Source organism: Akebia trifoliata, chromosome 6 (genome assembly GCF_017979445.1).
Source record: "Akebia trifoliata isolate Shusen 1 chromosome 6, ASM1797944v1, whole genome shotgun sequence".
In the NCBI taxonomy this organism is placed as follows: domain Eukaryota; kingdom Viridiplantae; phylum Streptophyta; class Magnoliopsida; order Ranunculales; family Lardizabalaceae; genus Akebia; species Akebia trifoliata.
Genome location: NC_141380.1, coordinates 25,692,613 through 25,699,063, shown reverse-complemented (window position 1 = coordinate 25,699,063; position 6,451 = coordinate 25,692,613). Strand labels below are relative to the sequence as shown.

Sequence of the window (6,451 nt, the reverse complement as noted above, 5' to 3'; positions counted from 1 at the left end):
AGTGTTTCATTTTTTTTCTTTTGATTTTAGTCTCTTTTGTTTCTGAATTGTGAAGGGTACTTTAGTTTTTTACCTCCAAATTCTGTAATTATTATAGATTTTTTTTTTTTTAAATTCTAGTTTTCCTATTTAAGTTTTAATGGATTCTAGCCTCTTTGAATCCGATTTCTATCAACTTTTGTTGAAATCATTGGCATTTTAATTCTGATAAAAAAATATTGGTTTGATTTATTGGAAGTTGGTGAGAACTGAGAACAAATTCTAATCAGGATATTGGTTGTGTGCTTGTTTTGAATATATTTGTTCTGACGATCTATAAACAGAATGCCTATATTATTAAGAAAAGAGCAACCATAAGATAAGAGAGGGGGCGTTAAACTCAGAAGCTGCACCCACATCTATGTGCATTTCACCACGCTTGTCAAAAGATTTAAGTTGCCCATTTCATACACTTGTCAAAGTGCATTTCACCACATCTATGTGTGGTTCCAACTTTATACCTTTTTCCCTTAATTTATTTTGTTAATAGATGCAAAGTTTTTACCTGCATTGTACTGAAGTCGGTCATGTGCACTCAATGCCATTTGATTTTTCTTAATTTTGGTTTGCTGATTGTATTGTGTAAATATGCATATCAGAAGTTGAATTTGTTTTGATGTACTTGTTGAACTACTCTTCAGGTGGATTTGAAATTTTTGCTGGGAGAGGTGAATACGGTTGTCGATTAAAAAATAGCAGTTTATCCCAGAGTTGAAGGTAATCTTTTAACAATCTTGTTATTTTGATGATCTATTTAGTTCCATTGCAAGAGTTACTTATCCATTGTATCTTTACACATCTTTCTTTTATTCATGTATAAATGATCTGAAAGCTGGAAAGATAGTGACTCCTTTACCTCCGATGGAGAAGTTTTTGGATGATCCCCTACGAGTTCTTCGAGCTATTCATTTTGGTACTGCTATGTTATGTTTACATTAGTGCATATTTACATTCTAAGGATGTACAAATACACACATATATTACATGCGTTCTGATTTTTTTATTTGAAATTTGATTTCATGCATATTTGGCTTTGTGTTGGTAATCCCTAGTAATCCTGATTTTAAATCCTCTTAAGTGCAAGGTTCAATTTTGTATTAGTGTTGGTGTTGAACACTTGCTTCTAGCTTCCTCAAATTTCCAAATGATGTTAATATGCTTCCACAAGGCCTCGAAAACAGAGGTAATGCAATCCACTACTGGACTGCATACTTTGAATCAGCTAAGACAATCACATTAGCATACCCTTTTGAATATTATATGACAGCCCTTCATAGATTGCTTCAAGCTCAATCGGAGCTTATATCATTGAACCAGATGGACTATCACCTCCAAACAGAAACTTCCCTCTAGGATCCTTTGTGATGAAGCCAAAACCATTTATGTTTTCAGCACTCGACACATAAGCATTTATTTTGATGTACCCTTCTAATGAAGGCGCCCAAGTCACCAACATCACTGATATCTATTTCTCCCTGCCTTCACATCCCCATCGTTAACAACAGCTCAATGCCTTGGGGATCCAGATCTTTCACCACATTCCAGTTAAAGACGTATGTTGAAAACAAAAGCAAAAAAGTGTGTGTTTTGCGTTTAAAAACTAAAAATAGAAACCATTACATGTAAGGGTTGGTTATGGGTTGAGTCAGAAGGGAACTTCACATTACACCTCTCTGTACTTTTTCTGTTCTTAGCTTTTTGGTTGGTTGATAGTACTAGTGGAGAATATTTGAGTAAAATATATGTAGATTTTTATAGTCTTACTCTCATATCATGATTTTATAAAACCATGTGACATCACCCCGTTAACGTATGTTGAAAACATAGTTTTTTGTTAGTCCCATGTAACATCACCCTGTTATGGCCTTGCTATTCAATAAATCTTCATGGTGTTTGATGTTGTTTGGGTGTGGAATTTCTACTGTTCTGACACATACTTCATTAACCGTGCAAGTCTCTTCTTTAACTTTGCTTCATTTAGTCATTATAGAATTTGATTTTTCGAAGTTAAAGATATCTAGTTGATCTTATTTTTAACCATATGGTCTGGAGGTATGCTTCTTGATGGTCTCTTAGCTGAGAAATGTTCTTCAAAATTGTGATGGGCTTAGCTTTTCTTTTTTGATACTGGTGCATATCATTTCAGATTTTCGAAATTTTGGAAAATCTATTGGGAAGCATCCTAAATCCTATCGACAACAAATTACCTATTGGCAGTGACAGAGCACCTCCCTCCCTCGTGACCAAGATTCTCAGTGAGGCTCTCTCCTACTAGCCCCTTCATATGCTTTTATTCGTTTTGTGTATATTTTGCTGGTTTATTGTTTGTTTAATTAAAAAATTTTCCATCAAGGAGTACCATATGATTGGAATTCAATCACATATATGTTGTCTAAATGGATTGTTGTGTGATTTTTAAGTAATTTAGTATGCAATTCTAGCTCTCGGAGGTTCAGGTACTCCGTACTTGTGTTAGTATGTGACACGCACCATTGACCTTTGCATTTGTAACTCTAAATGTTTTTCAAGCAAGTGGCATAGTGGTTAGTAATTAGAGGGTGTAGAAGAATTTTTTTTTTCAGTATTATTTCTTGACCATCAGTTTATATGCAATTGTAGCACTTAGTTTTCTTATTTTCTTCTATATAGGCAGGGGTTAGCACAAACGTTAGTGCAAGTGGGGCAACTCCTTTGCACATTGCCGTTGACAATGGGAGTCCTAATATTATCAATTGCTTGCTAAAAGTTGGAGTTGATCCCAACATCAGTGACAAGGTGAGGGTATCTGGACTTTCACCTTTTTGTGTATTTATGTATCTATCTTGTATTAGATGATCAGAGTCTGGTTTGCAAATATGACCCTTTTTGTTTTGGATGAGAAGACTCATTGTCTGACCCAGTTTCATTTTAATCAGATACTGCCAGATATATTTATGTTCTTTGTTAGTTTCAAGTCATTCATGTTTTTTGTACGGTGTGTTCGTAGGCAACGTTAAGGTTCTCGTTTGGTTATCATTCGGGATAGATGGACCCAAGCAGGTAGCAATGAAGCTACCTGTTTGATCTGAGGATCAAGTTGTCAGTGACGCCGTCCATGAGATTATTGCAAACGGCAGATTCTAAGGTATGTTTTGGTTGCACATGATTTATGGCTTTACCATTTTATTTTGCCAGAGTGAGCATGGAGATGGGGTGGAGTATGAGAGATGATTGGGCTTCAAGTGCACATTAAATCCAAGAAACATATCGCATTTGTTTATAATTCATAGAGTTGTCTCTTTTTTTATAGTGAAAATATTCGTGAATGCGTAATTTGTTTTTGGATTTCGTAGATACATGTTTGGTAGATTGTAGTTTATGTTTGGTAAAATATTCATTTACAGGTTGTGGTATCTTTTTATAAACAAGTGATAAGTGAAATTTGTAGTGCCAATAGCAACTCTTTTTCTTTATATAATTGTAGGTTTTATTTTGAAATTAATATTTTATTAATTTTTTTTTACAACATTAGAGGCAGTTTTGAACTGTCTCTAATGTTGTTTTTTTTTAAACTAATTTGTTATTAGGGGCGGTTTTCAAACTGCCTCTAAAATATAAAATCCGCCCTTAAATAACAATATTTAGAGGCGGTTTTAAAACTGCCCTTAAATTATTATTATTAGAGATGGTTTTCAAATAGCCTCCAAAATATAAGAACCGCCTTTAAATCATATTCTTTAGAGGCGGTTTTTAAACCGCCATTAAATTATTAGTATTAGAGGCGGTTTTCAAATAGCCTCTAAAAATATAAAAAACGCCCTTAAATCATTATTTAGAGGCGATTTTAAAACCGCCCTTAGTTGGCCATTAAAAGGAATCAGCGACGCCACTATAGTGGGCGGTTTGACTAAACCGCCCTTAAATATATTAGAGGCGGTTTAGTCGAAATTGGTGACAGTTTAAAACCGCCTCTAAATACCAAATATTTTGTAATGAGGCAAATATTATTTGGTCGACTCTAGATATCCGTTGATAGAAGGTTACCTCGCACCTTACCGGGGTACAACATATCATTTACAAGATTTTATAAGAGAGTCAAGGCCAAGAACAGATAAAGAATTATTTAACTATATTCATTCTTCACTTAGGAATGTCATTGAGCAATGTTTTGGAGTTTTAAAAGTCAAATGGACAATTTTGAAGCAAATGCCACATTACAAATTTCAAACACAACGAGATATTACATTGGCTTATATGGCACTCCATAACTTCATAAGGAAGCATGCAATTGCAGATGAAGAATTTTTACGTTTCGAGGAAGAACAAATTGTGGAAGATGAAGAGGGTGCATCTGAACATGATAATAATAATGAGCCTGTAGATCGTCGATCTCGTATTACCATGGAGAGGACAAGGAGTGGAATAACTAATGCATTATATACTGCTTATGATAGAGCTTAAGAACTTTGATCTATTTTAGATTTGTTATTAATGAAAATTATAATTCTCTTTTTGTATGACATTGCAACACTTTTGATTTTCGTATAATATGTATTTTTTTGAATGTTAATGTGTATGGGATATTATGTGGATGTCGGATTGTGTATATGATGTTATGTGAATGTCGGATTGTATATAGGATGTTATGTGAATGTCGGATTATATATGGGATGTTATGTGGATATTAAATTGTGTATTATGCAGGTATTTTCTTTATAAAGAAAATTTCATATGTCCATTTTTAAAAGGAGGTGCTGCCGAAATTTCGATAAAATCATAAAATTTATACATTTATTTAAATTGAAAATAATTATTTTAATGATTTTTTAATATAAATTGATTATATATATTAGTATAATTATATATTTATTGTATTCTGGTTATTTTTTGCGCATTATCAACATTAAAGGTATTCTGGTCATTTTACCAGAATTCAGCAATAAAAAGCTATAAAACAAACATGTTTTTCTAACTTTTGTGTTTCTGTAACGAACAAGCTTCTGTTGAATATGGCTTTTCAGGCTCTCGGCTTCTGCTTCTTCCAGAAGCCAGCTTCTGGAGCTAGAGCTGACTTCTGTAAAGAACAGACCCTAAAAATTAAACAAATGTATGAACCTATATTTAGAAAATAGGATGAGTCTACTCGGAAACATTCTAAGTTGAATGTTGTTTCTAATTTTATTTTCTAAATTAATTACCTTTTTATGTGTTAACTATGTTTAGTTATATTAGCTTACGTTTTGTTATAATAAATTTCAAATTTATCTTCTTTCTACTTGTCAAGAAAACTTATGATATTCTTCCCATCTCAACCTAGAGTTTGATCAAATGGGGTTTGCGGTTGTAAAGGTCTTGTTTTTTTTTCTCTTATTTATTGATTTAATATCTGAAACATTAGAGAATTTATTAGCTAGCTATGATAGTAACATTATTGATCTTATTTGTTACAATGTTTTCTACCATTTCCCCAATCTTGACTCAATATGCATAGGTTCACTATTGGGGCATATTTTTTTATTCAACATTTTTAATATTTTTACTCCATCTGTATGCCATCAATTTTATTAGATCTAATAGCATTCAATAGTGTTTTAAACCACTTTAACAAGTTGAAGAATCATGAACTGCCCATTTTTTTGATGAGAAATCATCATCACCAAAAATCAACCCATTCCTAAACATTTAACTCACGTTGGATAGAACATTGGATCTTGGCCTATATATATATATATATATATATAAAATAAAACACAATTGGGTTAGAATAATTGTGAGTGACGCAAATGTCCCATCATTTACAATTTTGTGAGTTAAACCTCTCATCAAGCTATTGTGTCATGGGACTCACTTTATTTCCTTTATCTTTCAACACCTCTAATTTTTCTATATTTTCTCTTCTACTTATTTAATCAAATTTTTTTTTTCATTATTTATACTTTAATCCCGATTTTTCTAATAATATCTTTCAAACTCTATTTTTCCTCCTTTGACTGCCTTAATTGGAAAAATGATGTCCTATTATCTAACTTTACAATATTTTCTCTTTTACCTTTTTAATCTACTTTAATAGTTTTCATCTCTTATCCTATCCATCTCATTCTTTTAAAAATACCCCTTCCATCAAGTTATAGTTGATTGGGACCCACTTTATTTCATTTATTCTCCACCTCCCTTATTTTTACTATATTTTCCACTTTACTTCTTTAATCTCAATTTTTTTTTTTAAATATCCCTCCAACTTTTTTTTCTCTTACCCCTTTAACTGGGGAGAGGATGCACGTGTCGTAGGCACGAGTGAACTCTAGTGTGTGTGTATATATATATATGGCCAAATTCAACAGTCAAAGTTTTGTCTTATGTGGGTTAAAAATTTTAAATTGGACTGATTTTTTATGAAGAGATCATCCTCGCAAAAAATCAACCTATTCTGAAA

The 6,451-nt window shown here is 32.5% G+C and overlaps 1 long non-coding RNA gene across 3 annotated transcripts; it reads left to right on the top strand.

Annotated features, from left to right (window-relative positions):
• Positions 1-385: 385 nt before the first annotated feature.
• On the top strand, positions 386-3,475 carry LOC147400511 (uncharacterized). 3 transcript variants are annotated; one of them, XR_015179014.1, is made up of 4 exons: positions 386-756; positions 872-952; positions 2,689-2,814; positions 3,026-3,475. It is a non-coding gene; the product is annotated as an uncharacterized LOC147400511 (long non-coding RNA). The 3 variants fall into 3 exon arrangements; XR_015179015.1 differs by lacking the exon at positions 872-952 and having other exon boundaries at positions 732-756; positions 3,026-3,472; XR_015179013.1 differs by lacking the exon at positions 386-756 and having other exon boundaries at positions 763-952; positions 3,026-3,472.
• Positions 3,476-6,451: the final 2,976 nt, after the last annotated feature.